At 36.1% G+C, this 18,585-nt stretch overlaps 1 protein-coding gene across 1 annotated transcript in view; it reads left to right on the top strand.

Annotated features, from left to right (window-relative positions):
• LOC134529480 (uncharacterized) overlaps nt 1–16,193 on the top strand; it is a 61,863-nt gene extending 45,670 nt beyond the window's left edge. Inside the window, exon 11 of the mRNA XM_063363611.1 lies at nt 15,898–16,193. The gene's annotated coding sequence lies outside the window, so the exon portion shown is untranslated. The remainder of the gene's footprint in view (nt 1–15,897) is intronic.
• Nucleotides 16,194–18,585: the final 2,392 nt, after the last annotated feature.

Genomic DNA, 18,585 nt, shown 5'->3' with positions numbered 1-18,585 from the left:
ACTCGATAGACTCTAGTGTTAGCGAGATATGTGGATTATATACAGAAGCAACTAATGCATTAATGTGTGTGTTTCCTAGAACTAGTATGAGCTCTTGTCTCAAATTAATGATTATATGCTTGTAGCTTTCCACGAATCCAAGAAGCATGGTCAAAGGAACACATAAATCGAACTTTTCTTTGTAGCTTTTATTCATCCTTGAGGGTCCAGTCAGCTATCTTTGCAGCAGACTGTTCATTCAGCTTGAGCGGAAGGTAATTTTTTTGTAGTGGATGTTATGCCCACATATCTTGCCTGGTCTAACTCGATCCTATTAATTACACATGGAATGCATTCAATAATGTGGATAACACCATTGCAAAATATTTTCGTCATAGTCGGGGGACCTTCGTCTGCCTTTTTCAGTGTGCTTCGAATATATAGAAACGAGTGCGAAGGTAAAGTACAGATATCTTGGTGCTTTACAACGATTCGTACTTCAGATGTTAGTGTATACGGTCTGAGCAGGAAAAGCTAGTACTCATGTAGTTCCATTTTCGCAATGCTGCCATTCAATATTACAGGGTCTTCCTAGTTGATTTCGTCTTCCATTTCATATTTAGCACTTGTACTATCCTTAGAAGAAACATTACTCTTCCAGGTGTTAGTGCACCGATATCTGGTAGAAGACTGGTCTTCTGCACACTAATTTGATTTCTTATATAACTGTCCATTCACACAAACTTTATGCCCATTACTTAAATTGCAGACAAAGTTATTTTTTGTTTCTAATATTATCTAAGTGTCATTGCTGGTCAATGATTCTGACAACGACTTCGTGTGCGCTCTTCACGATGAATGGGACATAAATGATACTTTGTAGGACTTAAGTCAGTAACACTACCCAGGTAAACAAACACCGAAGAGTGGCTGTATGGCTGGCTGGGTGGCGGGACTGGAATGTGACAGGGGGGTAGGGGGTGGTGGCGTCCAAGTTTGCAGACTGGCTTCTTCTGTATCTTTCTCTCCACTCCTTCCTTGACCAGCCATCCTCAAACCGTTTGTCTGCCCCTACAAACTTGGATGGCCATTATGAATTACAGTTGTCGTCCTGCCGGGAGCTCGGGGCAGGGACTGGACACAGCGTGAGAGAAGGGTTTTATATACCGAGAGAGATGTCGCAACGGTAACACATTTGACTCGCATTTAGGGAGACTCGGGTTCGATTCTCAGTCTAACCATCCTGCTTTAGGTTTTCCATGGTTTCCAGAAATTACTCTAGACAAGTGTTGGCTTGATTCCTTAGCACAAGCCGTGGCCGATTATTTCTCCAAACCCTGTTCTTGTTTAGAGTTGTGCGTAACCATCTATAATCACTTCACCGTCAACGAGACGACGTAAAGCCTACACATAAAAATTGCTCTTATTTTTCGATTTGCTAAACGCTAAATCTAAACTGACAGATCTTAAAATTTTCATAAATTGCCAGTCCTTTTTTTATTTTTTTATGGAATGTTGTGCGTATTTATTTAAAAATTCCATAATATGTTACCCTAAAAATTGGTGATGCCCACAATTTTTTTTTCCTAAAAGCAATGCTATTTTCTAATGATATTAATTTTTTTTAATAATTTTTATTGTAGCTTACATGGCGCTATGTAAATCAGCGTTCTTTGAGTTTAGTGTGGTATGTGTTGTTATTAATAAACGTCTGAATAACTTCGTCGTTGAGGTATGTGTGTTTTCAATAATAAAGCAGTTTGTGCAAAAGAAAACCTTGATAGATTGTAAGACTATATTGATTTTTAGAGTAGCAATGCTTTATTATAGTTAGTGTTCTTTGAGATTTTGAAAACCATCTTTTAACCCAGTTCACGCCATGAGCTTATGCACCTTATCTAATCGAAAGGATCTCTGGGAGAATTCTAAAAACTTCTAGCCCTCATTAGCTTACTTGAACACATTTTTTGAAATTTATATATTTCCATCTTTACGCCAATAAACTTTACTTCATTGAGTGCCTTTTTTTTACGTTCACCTTCGTTATTTAATTGTATCATTAATTATTTTATAAATAATTATTTTGATAGAGAGTACGGACTAAGAATACCATATTAAAAAAGGGTAGGAATTTCTATCTAAGTAGCCTATACTAAAAACATGTTAACACATTCGCAAAAATTTTATTTTCTGCATAGATATAATGTATAGGTACTTTAAATAATGTAATAACCACTTTAAATTAATTTAGCCTAACAATTAAAAAACCAAGTCAGCCTATCCAATTTCATATAAATTCCCAAAAAAATTGCCAAACATTACATAACCTATTTTGACAGTAAACAAATCTTGAAGTCATAATATAGTTAATTCATGGATCAAAAATTTAAATGGTACACAGTAAAACCAAATCTTGTAGTAAAGTTGGCAAATTCGTAAATCCTATGTAATAGTTAGATACTAGGAGTAAGAAAAGTGTATGGCACAACCAAAATAAACGGGAACAAATCTTATAAATGTAGGAGTCATAAAAAGCAATGTCACAAACAAAACACAAATAAAATATGTCCAATACAAGTACTGTTAGTTTTCAGCATAATGAACGTTCTCGTAGACGAAAATAGCAAATTTTCTGTTATATGAAACATGTAATTTTGACTACCATAACCACATAATTAATATCTTAACAGACAAATAAATTGGTCACTTTGCTTCCAGCACTTGACAAAAGTTTAAATTAAAAGTATTAAGCTATATCAATTTTACAAGCATATAACGCACAATGAGAAAACAAATGCTATTTTACATCAGTTAACCGCAACAATACTACAACTACTAATAATAATTATTCATTCCTGGTGCATATTAACAATAACTGACATAAAAAAACTTAAATGCGTTTGTGTGGCTATACACACAAGTTGTTGATCATATAATGCATTAAAAAGATATGATGAGCACATTTTATTTTTTATTATTTTTAATTAAAGTAAGCTAATTTCGTATTTAAAATGCAATGAAACAAAATCACGTGGCTTCTACAAATACATTTGATTTCCATTTATTTATATTCTTGCAGTTTTGGCCAAACGATTTCTCTGTGCTTCCTCGATACTCTTGGGATTCCTAATTGGCATTGAGCGTGGAAAGCGGGGATCAACGATCTCGGGGAGAAGGCATTCCATGTAAAATGTACAAAGTTTTTCTTTCATTTCGTTCTCCCAGAAATTGTCATCACGTTCTACGCGAATGGTGTGCAGCCCGAGAGGAGTCCAAATGGAAAAAAATACAATAATCTTTTTTTGTGATCTGAAGTTGTCCTTGAACTTGATATATATTTAGGCTCTTGAAATATGAATTAGCAAGTTAAACAACTCGTTACAGGGTTCCCTTATTGAGTATATTTATAGATAACAACTAAAATAACTTAACGTTACTTTTTCAAATAAGATGAGACGGGTTCCATATTATCAACAACAATTATTAAAAAAAAATGAAAGTGATATATCTGGGGGTAAGGTACCCTTCATATGATACAAAATCCATTCAATTATTTCTAAAAAAAAAAAAGTATTCTAAACAAAAAATAGTATGTTTCATATTGATAGCTTCTAACACATGAGACTGTATTAGATTAATCACTGGTACTAGTTAAGCAGAAAAAAATATTATTGCTGCATCATTTCTTGGCTTGAAAATTCTTAAAATGATACAGCTGTTCCAAAAAATTATACATATAAGATTTCCATCTATACTCACACTGCAGATAGAATATTGGTGCTATAGAAATGTGACAATTATGAAAAGAATTTTATACACACAAAGTTCTAGATTTTATAGGCATCTTTATTTTTAGAACATTGAGAACATATAAACTATGAACAATATTAGCGCAACTATAAAATTAAAATAAAAACATAAATATAACTATTTTCTTGTAATAACTTAAGTAAGCTGTGTCATTTTTTGGAATGTTTTAGATGTCTCATTATTATGACAACTAATACTACAAAAATTATAAACTTTTTGGCTACAGTTTTTTCAGCAAATCACACAAAGATGCAGTAGCATTTTGGCTAAGAATATATGTACCAAGACTTGTAGATGGCAAGCAGAATATGTCATCGTCGTCCGGGAGATTTGAGGTTGTAAATTTCGGGAATTTCCTGAACAATAAAACCCATTGTTTAAAATATAACAAGGAAAAATTATGCATATAACCTACAGCAACAAAATACTTACTGTAGAATGCAAATAATTTCAGTATTACAATATGGTTAGCTTAATTATTAATAAGCATATCCAAACATAATATTTTCTCTTTTTTCCGAACGCTATACACACACATTAAAGTAATATATTTTAATCGATAAGTCTATAATTATAAGCAATTAAAATTATTTATTATCACCGGGACGAATCTGCTTTCACGAACAGTTTAACGGCTGTTAAGAAATCATCATAAATATGTCGGTTAACGTTGATACACAAACAAAATGATACTCATAATTGGGTAAATTTGTAAGTTAAACTTTTAAAAATATATACTTAAGTATGGTAATAAAATATTGTATTAGTGGCCAAAGTTTTGTATTTAATAATGCCTAGTTTTCCAACGCTATGCTCATACTAAAGTGTTGTAATAAGTAGTGACAATTTATTTAACACACACACGCAAATATATTGCATGGCGATGATTACAGACACTAAAGTTCTTCTGTCAATGTGGGCTTTTATTTTTGTGAAATTGTATTACCATATTACGCTGGGTCAATGACGGGTTATAGTTATACACGAGTGATACGTTGGCAAACAGTCGAAACATGTAAAAAACCAGTAAACTACCTTCACAAAAATATTTGCGCGAATTTCCAACATCTCTAACAATAATGCTAGATTTCTGGAAATCTGCGTGGGGCGATAAAGAAGCGAGTTGTTCTACATTTATGAGCCAACTCACGGTTATCCTAGTTGTTGAGGATTCATTTATAATTTAGTCGAACGCTTTACCATGTCATTACAAATTTTAATAACCGCTTTTCGTGCTCCATTACCGGACTCCCATACTACAATTTGACAATTAGTTGAAGACAGTTTACAGATAACAAAAAATAAACTAAAACTTTTATACCAAACAGAAAATTTTGTAGTGATATTTCAGAATACTTACAGTCATGTAAAAAAAAAGTACTAATAGTCATTTAAGAGGAAAATATTGCAAATGAAATTGGAATTATTTTTTATTTTTTATTATTTTTTATTATGAAGCGTACAGGTACTGTATTATAAAAATTGGTACATTTCTCTGCTAATTGTTATTTGTTAATGATCTAAAATATCTCCTCTCCCCAAATTCACCCCTTTTCCAAATTTGCTTTATAACTCCGCCTAGTAATTAGAATTTACAAAATCTTTCGCATCACGGAGTCAAGTGGTCAGCACGCTGATCTGAAACTAAAGGGGTGATGCTTTTTATTACAAGTGGTATTTTTGTGTACCATGATGAAAGTATCTTTACGCTAGTTCGACACCTTGAGAACTTGTAAGTGTACCAAGGCACTGGCACATCTAACACCAATTATTTCGCCCTTTACTGCTACCTGAAAAGACCTCCAGCCTCATTCCAAAGCTGACAGCTATTATTGTCCTGTCTCTGTGCCCTCTTCCTCTTTCCCCCGCCCCCACCCACTCAACCCCCTGTCGGACCAACGCTCAGGAATGCGGACGGAGAGTAGCCCACGCACATAAGCATGACACTAGTGGTGGTGTTGTACTTTACTCCTTCCATCATTACGACTTAACAAAAAAAAATTAAGAGTTCCAGTTAAGTAATTCATTATTTAAAATTCACTGGCTTTGCTCTTTGTTTGGCAAAATTTATCTACCAGTTGCAGAAATGCAAAATGATTGTAGTCAAAATTGTCGATTTAAGGGAACTTTATTAATTTTTTTAAAGCACAATTTGAAAAAAAAATTTCAACTTGGAAGCGTTTATTGGACATGCATGCACACACACAAAAAAATTATACAATTTCAGGTAGCTTCGTTTTTCTGTTATTATGGAAGTTACATCACCTCTCGCATAACTTCTTCTCCAGGGGTATTACTGACTCTTAAACCAGTTTATATCATGTAGGAAACACTGCCGTAACCTCGGGTGTTCTATGTTATTTAGTATTCTACTGAGATATTTTCTACTTGCCAAGAATTTAATTTAATTTTCATTACATTTAATGGTCATATGTTGAATGCTCGTGTGGATTCGTATGTTTGTTCTGCAGCGTACATCTTCGGTTCGAGTCTTAGTATCGTACTTATGGTCCCTGGTTTTATAAAGGTAACATTTTCACCGCATGTTAGAATGATTTTTGGTTACTTGTATTTCTATGTAGTTAAAAGACCACATTTGGTGGAAACTTTTCCTTGATGTAATTTGCAATGTCGGTAATTTCATAACAGTCAACAGGTAATTGTATCCTTTGAGTAGTTACATCACTTTTCAGGAAGCAGACCCTGTAGTTATCTTCGTAAACATTCGGTTTGGCATTATATATTTGGAAATCCGCTGTAACCTTAAGGCGGTGGATAAACCAAGGTTTGCAGTCAGTGGTTTCCTCGACCAGGCCAACTTGGGCTCTGCCAAAGCTGTAACCTTTGGGTGGGGGACAGTCTGAGATTAATAACCAAGGACTTTCATGGTCTTGTCGGGGCAGTCTTGTCACTTTAATTCACCCGGGACAGCACTCTACCTGAATATGAAGGGTGCCAGGGGACTGATCCCTTGCTGTGAAAGTTCTCTGCTGAGGTTTACTCTAATGGCCCTGGATCAGAATTGGAGATGGACTCGTGGTGGCAGTGGTAGTTCCTAAACTTGGAGCACACTCAGAGGAGTCCCCACTCCATTGACGAGTGGGAGTGTTGAGGTACTTAATGCTCGGGTACTAGCCTGCAGAGCTAGTAGAGGTGGATGTCCTCGGCTGGAACACGAGAACCTTGGTGACCGAGGGCTCCCAGGGATGTGATAGGTATGGGCCAATGTCGGTACTGCTTGGAACCACAGTGGGGGCAAGCACTGTTGGTAACCTGGGGTAAACAGTGGGCTAATGGCTTTTCGGTGGTACCGAATTTGGGATGGGTTTCCTCAACCTCTCGACGTAGCTGTTCAGTTGTTAGCATCAATGTCACGATTGTAAATGGCGTATCTATTTCCCGGTTCTCAGAACCCATGCCCAATAATTGGTTCTCCGAATTTAGACATGTAAAAGATCCACTTAACTCCTATTCTGATTATGCCCTAACGGGATAAGGTGTCAAGGGATTATATATGTAGGCAAGGCTGTAGATCTATGTTGTAGTTGTCAAGCTGAAAGAACTCGTGACCAATATTTGGTTCTCCGAATTTTGACACAAAATATCCATGCTATCTCCAACTCGGGTATGCCCTAACGGGATTAGATACCGTGGGAGTTCGATGTGCGCGGGCCTGTAGTCCTGCAGAATCTGTCAAGAAGAAGGTAGCCATAATGCCACGTTCCAAGATTTTGGTCTGTTATTGACCCCATCCACAATCCATATCCTGCAACCAGCGCTCGACACCCCATAAGTTTACTAACTGTTTATAGTGTATGTACTTAAGTAGGATGGTAACTTTCCTTCCAACTTCCACGTAAGTAAGGATACGTTATCGTACGGACATATCACAAGCAGTTCCTATTTCCCAGTGATCTAAAAAATTAATGTAGTGACCAATCCGACATAAATCTCAGATTTGTCTTGTAGCTTAGTCGAATGAGTATTCGTGATAATTGAAATTTTTTCAAAATATTTCAGGTAGTTTTTATGATGTATAGTTGTTTTATTAGCTGTTTGAACCATTTAGTTCTTTTTATTAGAATTTTTGACAGTTACCGTTTAAAGATTTTTTTTTTTAATAATTCATCAAGTTTCATTGTCATACAAAATTCCACATAGTATCTTAGTTACAAAATATAAAGTATTTTAATCTATTTAAAAATTTTCTTAATTTTACTGTGTTATTTGATATTATCTGCATCATATGTTATGTGGTTAAGTGGTTACATGAAAATGGAAAAAATAAGTAAAAAAACCTTTTACTCATTCTAGAGCAGGGGTCGGCAAGTAGTTTTAGGTGGGGTCCGGATACTGTGGGAAAAATTTAACGAGGTCCAGATAAAAACAACTGATAATAATTAAGTACTATCTATTTATTGAATGGTTTCAAATAAAATTCTGAATTATAAAACACAAGACCTAAAATTAATGTGAGAAACTGCACCGACGGTCTTGAGCCAGTTTTTTATAGTTTAGTTCTCGAGAAGAACAGCAAATTCAAAGTGTGTCTTCTAGGTGGGCGTCCGTTTATCTCGAACGATATTTGTTTTTCAAAAAATTCATCTTTGAGAAAGATTATTCACAAACGTATGTCGAGCCAAACATAGTGGCCAAATTGATATCTAGTTTTTTGCAATTTTCATATTTTTCTGTGACATGTTTGGCCCAAAATTCTTCAATGGATACAGTTTTATATATTTGCAAAGACACGTCTTCTTGCATATAAATTATTTCCATTTAAAGTGATAGCTTTGACAGATTAGACAACTTGGCAGCCACATCTGTCCATTCTGCTGCTACATCAGTTTCAAATGGCGATTTAAAAAACGGAGATAGATTGCCCATCTCTGCAAAGTCTTGTAATCTTGTAGCAAATTCGTTCCTAAGACCGGCCAAAAATTTTGCAAACACTGCAATATCTTCTTCAGAGTTCTCCTTTTCATATTCAAGAATTGTCGGAAAATGAATAAATTTTTGTCTTGCAATATCTTTTTCAAAGATATCCAGCTTACGACGAAAAGCAGACAAGCTTTGTATAAGATCACATATTAATTTTCCATTTCCTTGTAACTCTGTGTTGAGCGCATTTAAATATTTCAAAATATCTTTTAGAAAAGCCACAACCAGCATATTGCGCTTATTTGTTACGAACTCAAAGTGCTTTCTGGCTCCCTGCGTATCTAAGTTTTGAATGAAGGAGGTTACTTGTTCTTTTATTAGCCAGAAACTTTCAATTACTTGACCTTTACTTAGCCAACGAACATTGTTGTGTTTGCAGTAAGTCAGAATACGCTGAATCACATTCAGAAAGAAACTCCTTGAAATGTCGGTGCTGTAGAACAGAATGAGATCTCATAAAATTAATTAACTTAACCAAGATGACCATCACTTCTTTCAGTGTAGCACCAAGTATTCCACAAAGCGCTGCCTGGTGAATTGTGCACTGATACGATATTAGACCTGAATTTTTATCCCTGATTCTCTTTACTACACCTTTTTCTTTGCCAATCATTGCTGGGGCCCCGTCAGTTTAACGCGACACCATTTTATCGTAACTGATGTTAGATTTAGTAATAAATTCATCAATGACCTTGAATAAATCTTCTCCTCGAGTGTTACCTTTCAACGGCAATATTGCTAGCAAACTCTTCCCTAAAAGTTTGACACTCAATGTCAAGAAATCTTACGAAAATAGACATTTGTTCATCATCAACAATGTCACATGATTCATCAAGTGCTATGGCGTAGCAAGGTGCCTTTTGCAGAAGTTAGAGAAGAGTGTTTTTAATATCAGCAGCTAAAATTTCAGTTCTTCGTGTAGTACTTCTCGCTGACAATGGAATACTTTGAATTGCAGCGACATTTTTTTTTCCTTCAAAAAGTGCCGTGACTACTATGCCAACATACATTCCTTCACTATCTCAGAATCTGAAAATGGTTTCTGGTGTTTATTAAGAGGCCACTCCAGCGTTTCAGAGGCACTACGCAACCCGCGTTAACCTCATAAGATTCAATGCTATTTTCATTTTCCTTATAACTAATTAACTAATATAGATTTCGAAATGATGCTTGCTTGATATGTAAGACAACAATGCTCTTATCAAAGCCCCTTTCTTCAAAAACGTGCATAAATTATGGTTTTATTCTAATTTTTACTAATATGCATAAGTGTATTGTCTAGGTTTGAACTATAATTTATGCACGTTTTTGAAGAAAGGGGCTTTGATAAGAGCATCGTTGTCTTTCATATCAAGCAAGCATCATTTCGAAATCTATATTAGTTAATAAGTTATAAGAAAAATGAAAATAGCATTGCATCTTATGAGGTTAACGCGGGTTGCGTAGTGCCCCTGAAACACTGGAGTGGCCTCTTAAGCGTCCAGCACACACATAATGCTGCTTCTGTGGATTTTTCTTGTTCGCTCATGCAACGAACTAGTAATTTTGTTCTTTTATTGTAAGAACTAAGATATGCCTGAAGTTTTTCTTTACGAGTCTCACTGCCAAGAGGAAAGTTTTTGTGGAATTGCTGATGAGTTGTTTCATAGTGTCGCTTCAAATTTCCACTTTTAACAATAGCGACAGTTTTATTGCATATAAGCATTATATAAGGCACACTGGAACTACTGGAGGCCTATCAGGCAGCGTAAAACAATATTATTCAGTTCAACAATATTGTTCAGAACAATATTGTTCAAATGAACGGTTGCTCCGCGGTTTGCACTGTGACTGACCGACTGGCAGTCTGCTTACCCCACCCACACGCCCGCACCACCGATTTCATTACTAGCTCGCGCTTGTTTCAACAAAACAAAACAGTCGCAAGCGCGCCGCCGTAAGGTAAGTACGCGGGGCGCTGTGAAATGCTTCTGCACATATTTCCAAAAAATTGGTACGTAGTTCAATCTATGGATGTTTCGTGTGCATAACAAAGATTTAAAAATATTTAAATCACATAAGTTATAACTAATTCGCACACACACACACACACACACACACAGGCTAGATAGGAAACTAATCAAACCATATCAGTTGTAGGTACTTGTAAAACAGGTTTACTATGCAACTTAAAATAGAATAAGTACTAAGTTAGATTCTATGTGGCTTAAAAATATTATTTCCATATATAAATGTATAGTATACCTTATCTACGTATTCTACTTGGTATACAATACATTACAATATTTGGCGGTCCGAGGTTCGACCTTTCGCGGTCCGCAAACGGACCGCGGTCCGCCTGTTGCTGCCCGTTGTTCTAGAGGCACAAATACATTTCAGTAAGGAAAAAACCCTACACAATTGCTGCTTTATATAAACACGTAGAACAGTCTGGAAACAATATGCGTGTGGCAATGAATCCTGAAACATTCTCAAAGCTTCTGGACATTTGGAAACATGAAGGAAGATCTGGAATATTCCGAAAAATTCTAGAAATTTTAGAAATGAGTTGGAAACTTTATACACACAATATTTTCTCGATAATTCCATAATTATATGTTAGACAATTGTGCATATTCCACGCATTTATTGATCGATTTTTTTCAATTAAATGCATTCAAAAGGTTCGTAGAAATTTAAAAATATTCTCAATAGTAAAGACATGGCCACGAGCTTAAGGTTATAGACTGGCGCAGGTATGTAGGCTCTGTGCTGTGTCACTGTTGAAATTACCATGAAAATAACGTATCATTGTGATTACAAAAGCTTATAGCTTTAAACAAATATGTATCGCATTTTGCGCTAAGAGTTAAACTTATTAAAAATTATCAGACAAAAGTTCTTGATATAATTTATAAGGCATAAAACAATATTAATGTGCCCAATATTGTATCTACTAAAAAAGTAATAGGTAGTTTGGTTCTGCGATCAAAATTTGATCACCCTTGAAATAATGGTTGGGGATTATGAAGAATAATTTAAGACAAAATTTTAAGATAATATTTAGAAGGAATACAATAACTTTAGCGTATTTTATAATGTATTTACCAAGAAAGTTTTAAATATTTTTCGTTCCTTAACCAGTATTTTTTCCTCTTCGTCTAATGGCTGATGTTATAGAAGAACTTTTAAAGCAAAAGATTTAGGATTTTTCTCTTAGAAAGAAAGTAGTAGTATTTAAAAGTTCCTTCGGACACAATGTATTTCTTATGTAACTACGATATGGTGGCTTACTCACTTGTCTTTTTTTATTTTTTTTCTCATCCACAATCCTGCTGCTAGTTGACTAGTGTCGCCTGCGAGGCGCGCTGCTGTCACCAGACGCCATGTATTATATTTTTCCAGTATTGACCTGACTGCAAACTTGTCGATGGATCATCAACGAAAAGGACACACATTCGTCAAAAAGGACACAAAATTGGACACTGTCTCATAAAAATAACACACACTGGACATACATTTGACACAAAGGACACACACCGAACACACATTCGACAAAAAGCACACACTCGTCTAAAAGGACACACAATGGACACACACTAGTCAAATAGGACACACAATTTATCATACTTTCTTCAAAAAGGACACACAAGGAAAACAAAATGGACACACCCTCGTCTAAAAGGACATACACTGGACACACACTCGTCAAAAAGTAAACACATTTTGAAGCACATAAAAGAAGGAACACATCTGGTAGCACATTTACAAAAATGAAGCTCATATGTACGAACATTTAACTCAGTATGATACACTATCATTAGAGAGATATAATCTCATCAGGGGGATACGATCTCATCGGAAGGGTACGATCTCATCAGAGAGATACGATCAGAGGATTGCGATTGCAGTAGGATACGATACTCAGTGTTGTTTATGCGCAATTAAAAAAAATGCATATATTTGCACGGATATTGAACTCATTAGAATACGATCTCATCAGTAGGATACGATCATCAGTTTATGGTAGGCAGAGGTGCCCTCCCCCCCCCCCCCAAACACTATGACTCACCCCCCCCCCCCTAACCTAATGATGCCCCCCCCCCCCCCGCCCGAAATATTTTATGCCATTTTCTCAATGATTTACTCAATGATTTTATAATATTATACTTTTTTAGTATTATATTTTATCAAATTTTGCATTAATTAAAACTGATTTTCTAATAATAATTTTGGTCATATCAGGTAATATTTCCATCCTAAACCGACAGATGCCATACTGCTTTTGTTAAGGAAAGTGCGGGGTTGCCAATTTGATTTACAAGATCCCTTTCAATTATCAAAGCACCAGAAACGTATTTTCACATTAGAAGCTATAATTATGTATATAATATATACATTTTCCTCGTCTTTTAACCCCCCCCCCCTGAAATTTTAATGACGCAGTCTCCGTCGTTTACCCCCCCCCCCCCCTTGTGGGCACCCCTGTGGTAGGCCTCCATTGCTCCAACTGACTTCGGCTCCATCTGTCTTTCGCTCCGACTATCTTTGGCTCCAACTTCTCAATCATTTGGCTACATGGCTACAAAGCTACTTGGCTACGAAGCTACAAGTCTACGAGGTTAAAATGACACAAGGCTACGAGGCAACATAACTATGAGACTACGAGACTACGAAGCTACAAAACCTACAAGGCTACAGGACTACATGGCTAAAAGAATACGAGACTATAAGACTACAAAGCTACTAGGCTACATTTATATAGGGTTTCAAGTGGGTAAGAAGCTACATGGTTACAAAGCTACGAAGCTACAAGGTTACTATGAGACTACAATGCTACAAGGCTAAATAATAACAGAATATCAATATTGCGCCCAATACGACCAACAAGATGGCGGGCGTCATGTTAAAAAATACTACTGCACTGTAGCCTATAATAATTAAACTAATATGGAGGCAGTTCCTTTTAGCTAATGATGCTATTATTCCTTCAAATTAAAAAAAAATTAATAGTCCATATATGTTTCATATTTTTATGCTTATTTAAATTATCGTTTTGGTAAATGTGTAGATAGCCGTGTGGTCGAAGGCGTATATTTTCAAACCCTGAGGTCCGAGCTGTCAAGGTTCAGAATTACGTCTAGCATACACATATAAAGACACCCCACTCCAATGTTGGCTTGGTAGCCGTTCGGTCAAATGCTGATAAGCTGAAGGTTGTGGGTTGGAAACCACCCAACTCCAAAATATTATTAACGTTTTTAAACATTTTAAGTAACCATTTTAAAGACGTAGTTAAAGCGATTTTTACGATAGTAGTAGTCAATACTGGAAAAATATAATATATGGCGTCTGGCGACAGCAGCGCGCCTCGCAGGCGACACTAGTCAACTAGCAGCAGGATTGTGGATGAGATATTTCTAACCTAACTAAAACTAAGTGTATTTTGGAGGGGTCCGGGTTAGGGAGGGACCTAGGTGCGTCTCAGGCCGAAGCCTATACGCCTAGTCATGCTGGGATTAGCCATGCAAGGAGAGGGTCGCATGCATCATGTGCTAGGAGGGGATTGGCCAGCCATGGCAGCGATTGGCGCCATGACTAACTCCCCTCACTCTTAAATCTAGACTATAACTAGAGATAGGTTGGGCCCAGGTAAAACCTGCATAGACACAGGGAAAACCCTGGGCACATTCATGCGGGATGCAAATTGGCATGCATTACGTGTAGGAATTTACAGGAGATAGAGGATGGTCTGGATGAAGTGTTGGACAGAGTAGAAAAGAGTCTACCATGCGGGGGTTGGGCACTTGGACTCGTGGTCCGCCTTTCTTGTTGTCCAGAACTGGATTTAGTGACCAGGGACGCAAGCGCCCCTGGTGGTGAGTGGTTGCACTGACCACTCACTCCGCCGCCAGTCAGCACCTAAAAAACTAAGAAACTAAAACAGAAAAAAGATAAATGACTTACAAACTAGGCATTTCGTTACAAAATATGCAAACACCCAACTCAGGGATGGACGTGCAGTGTTTAAATAAAACTAAAATAAGAACTAAAAATATATTTTTTTTATTTTTTTTATTTTTATTTTTAGATTTTTTATTATTATTTTAGAAATATATAGTTTTGATGACTATTACTTAGTATCTAGGACTTATTACTAATTTACAAATCTCTAATATCTACTATTATACTACTAGTTAAATATAGAGGAACTGTCGGTGTATAAAGTTACAGGTGAATTAAGTCAAGACCTATTCGCATTCTGGCATTTGTTGCAAGCTTGTAATTCAAAATCCCATGTCTTTCAGAAACACAACCGGCACTGGAGGTGAAGCCTGCCAGGCGGGCCATGCCCATCGGACATAGGGAGTCAGCCCTAACAGCACAGGCAGTGGAACTCCCGGGAGACAAACCTACACCTGCGTGCTTCGGACCATTTTGAATTAGCTAATTATTCATTAATGTCTATAATTTAAGTTTCAACTCGCGGGAGACTGATTGGCCGATCGCTCAGCCAGCCACAGCACACTACGGCGGTCTGTGAGCCAAGATTGAATTTGGCATTTTATATTTTCCATGCAACTCTGGATCTTGTTCGCCCAGTGATGAAATATATGGGTTTCTGCTTATGGCACATTTATCATAGAATTTTTGCGCAGTTCGGATGTGGATGAGAAAAATATTTAAAAAAAAAAAAAAATACGAAAGTGTCCGAAGATGGTCGACGAGGTCCCGATCATAAGCGACGAGCAGCGGAAACGCCCGAACATATCTTATTCCTCACGATTGGCAAGCCACAAATGAGTAAGCCACCAAATGTAGTCCCATAAGAACTACATTTTACTAGAAGGAACTATAACTGATGCATAATAACTTCAAATTCATAGAAATTTTTTATTTTAACGCAGAAATTTTTTTTTTTAAATCTTCCCCATTTTCCACCCTTCATGGTCAGATTTTTTACCTTTATTGGATTCGAAAAAGGGTTTTCCATTTCTTAAATTGTATATCATTCTGAAAGCAATTTATTGAATATTACGGCCTTTTTCATGTCCATGAAAAGTGATCAATATATAATATATGCGTATGTGATATATATGTATCACACACATAAACATATATTTGGGAGTTGATGCTAAGTAGATGTTATGTATACATCTTCAAATAAAAGTGTTATTTTGTTTCTAGGGGACTTTTACATCAAACTCAATCGAAGATCGAGAGCAGATAAATTATCTCTCAATTAGTGTATCAGAAAACATTGAAGATTACACTGGAAAAATGAGAAGAATGCCGGTGCTTCTCAGTGGCGAACATAAGTTTGAGTGGAGTGGCAAATGCCCAGAGGAAGTGTAGTACGTTCTTCTATTGACAAGGAGTTTATAGACATCAAATAAATCACAATTATTCACATATGAGTTATTATTGTAAATTGATTTGTAAAGTAAAATTACTTAAAAAATACATGATTGTGGAAACCAAAACTGCTTACCTTTACCTTTAACCTTGATTTAGAAAATCTTTATGAGCATACGCCTCTGCTGGTTTTCAATGTGTGACATGGAGAAACCACGAGAATGGACACAGAAAATGATAACACGAACACTCAGAAATAAAGGCCAAAATCAGCTTATGCGAGATGTATGAATACAGAGACAGCACAAATCATTCTGTAGAAGGAATAATTCAAAACACATAACGGTACAGACGAACACAGTGGGCTAATAATGAAGAGAATTGTAAATTTCCACGGAATTCCCTGCGCTGTCTGTGCTTTCATACTGTTACGAGGAAAGTAGATGTGAGGCAACAATGCAGGCCAGCTCGCCAGCCAGTCCACGCACTTGCATGCGGGTGGGGCGCGGTCTATTAGTGCTGCACCCCTAATCCAATTAGGAATTTTGCCTCGCTACCCCCTCCACCCCGCTTTACCCTTCACCAGTGCTTTCTCTGCGGCTCTGGAGGGTTCGGCACATTCCCAGAGCCCTGACTGCGTGAAGTGGCGTACCTAGGATGCCATTGTTCTAGTAGATTCGGGTGTCAAGTCGACCCTGATGATGTTACACGTCAAAGGGGTGCGAGACCATTCCAGAAGGGAGGGGTGCTGAGAAATATAAAAGTGGCGACGCCAGCCTTCCTTGTCATTGTAGTGAGGAAGGCGAGTGAACCCTTGATGATCGAACAAGGATGACGAGCGATAGGCTTCGTGTGCGGGGATGTGCATCTTGTACCGTGTTGTGTGTGACGGAAGAGTGAGTAGTGCGAGGCAGTGTGTTATAACAGAGGTGCGAGGTAGGGAGAGCAACGGTCGACTCGAGCTTCAGTGGAGAGAGTTGACTGTGGACTAAATTAAAGAGTGGTTAATTTGTGGGCGGACATTTTCAATGTTATTTAATTAATAGTTAATGAATAAAACTGTATTTAATTAACTGGGCTATCCTTTTTGAACCTGTTTTGCCACTCGTAACAATATAGTTCACATCGGCTGATTTTGGCTTTTTTTTCTATGTGTTTCTGTATTCATCTTTCTCGTCTATCCTTGTGGTTTCCTTATGACAAACAGTGGAAACCAGCAGTGACTTTTGTCCATAAAGATGTTCTAAATCAATTTTCCCCTTTGCAAGAATCATTCAATGAATAAACCCTAAACTTTTTCGACGGTTTGTATATGGGAAACAATATGCTGAGTTGTACCATATGAATGTTACGGCAGTACGGAAAACTGTTACATGCTATGGTTGTGAATAATCTGTTTAAAGATTTTCTGTAGATGGTACTGAAGTATGATTACTGCCATGTTGTATACCTATTTCATAACTTTTCATTTTTATTTCTATGCTTATTTTTCTCAGCATCATATCTTTCCAATTTTGTGTAATTTGTAATTTAAAAATATACGGCTTGATCTCTTGCACTGTGCCGCAAAGGCGCAATCAGAACCCTTGTGTTCAGTAACTAATGATTTTTAGCAGTTTTATTTATAAAACGTCATTATATTCTATGTATATTGTGGTCGTAAAGGGTTAGGGGACCTTTAGCCTCTCAGTATCATTCCATTGAAACGCCAATGCTGTGCTTATAACTAAAGCCTCGTTTATTTCATACTATAAGCTATAGTTTTTGTTCTGTGCAATATACAAAATTTATTTATTGGTGTTACAATGTTATACTAATGTTTTATGAGCTATTTATGAGGTGATTGTTTATAAATAATGCAGGTGATAAATAATGAAAATATATTATGTGCAGATTGAACTAAAACGATTTTTTTCTGGTGTAAGTTAAGTTTAAAAAGATAAAAATTACTTAAGTAATGTTTATTACTTGGCAATTTTTTGTAATGTATTTAAATGTGTAAAATTGGCAAACAATAATATTTAATTTTAATACAGATAAAATTCTATTATTTTACACATTTTGTAAGGCTTTATGTATGTATAGATTGTATTCAACTTTATCTTAACTCTTAATACAATAAACAGTATTAGCTGTTTGACAATTTTTTTGTTTTTTATACAGTTTATATGTTTGCATAGAGCTATTTTGATATTAATGCTTTTAATAGTTTAAAATTTAATGTCTTTGCTGACATGTGTTTTCAATGCAATACATTTAATACAAGTTAAAAAGACGAAAACACCAACATGTTAAGGAAATTATATAACTTTATTATGTAACCCCCCAAGAGGAATAACAAGGTTTTTTTTTGTTCAAAAAACCAAAAAATCTGCTGTTTAAGTCAAGTTTATTCATAAGGTAGGTTACCCTAAGTTCGCCACCTTAAGAAACGTTTATTTTTAAAATGTTGAAATATTTTTTTTTGTTAAACTATGTAAGTATTTTATTGTAAAGCAAATATATCAAGACACCATAAAA

Source organism: Bacillus rossius, chromosome 2 (assembly GCF_032445375.1).
Source record: "Bacillus rossius redtenbacheri isolate Brsri chromosome 2, Brsri_v3, whole genome shotgun sequence".
Classification (NCBI taxonomy): domain Eukaryota; kingdom Metazoa; phylum Arthropoda; class Insecta; order Phasmatodea; family Bacillidae; genus Bacillus; species Bacillus rossius.
Note: the sequence above shows the minus strand (reverse complement) of the source record. Positions and strands in the feature narration are given on the sequence as shown.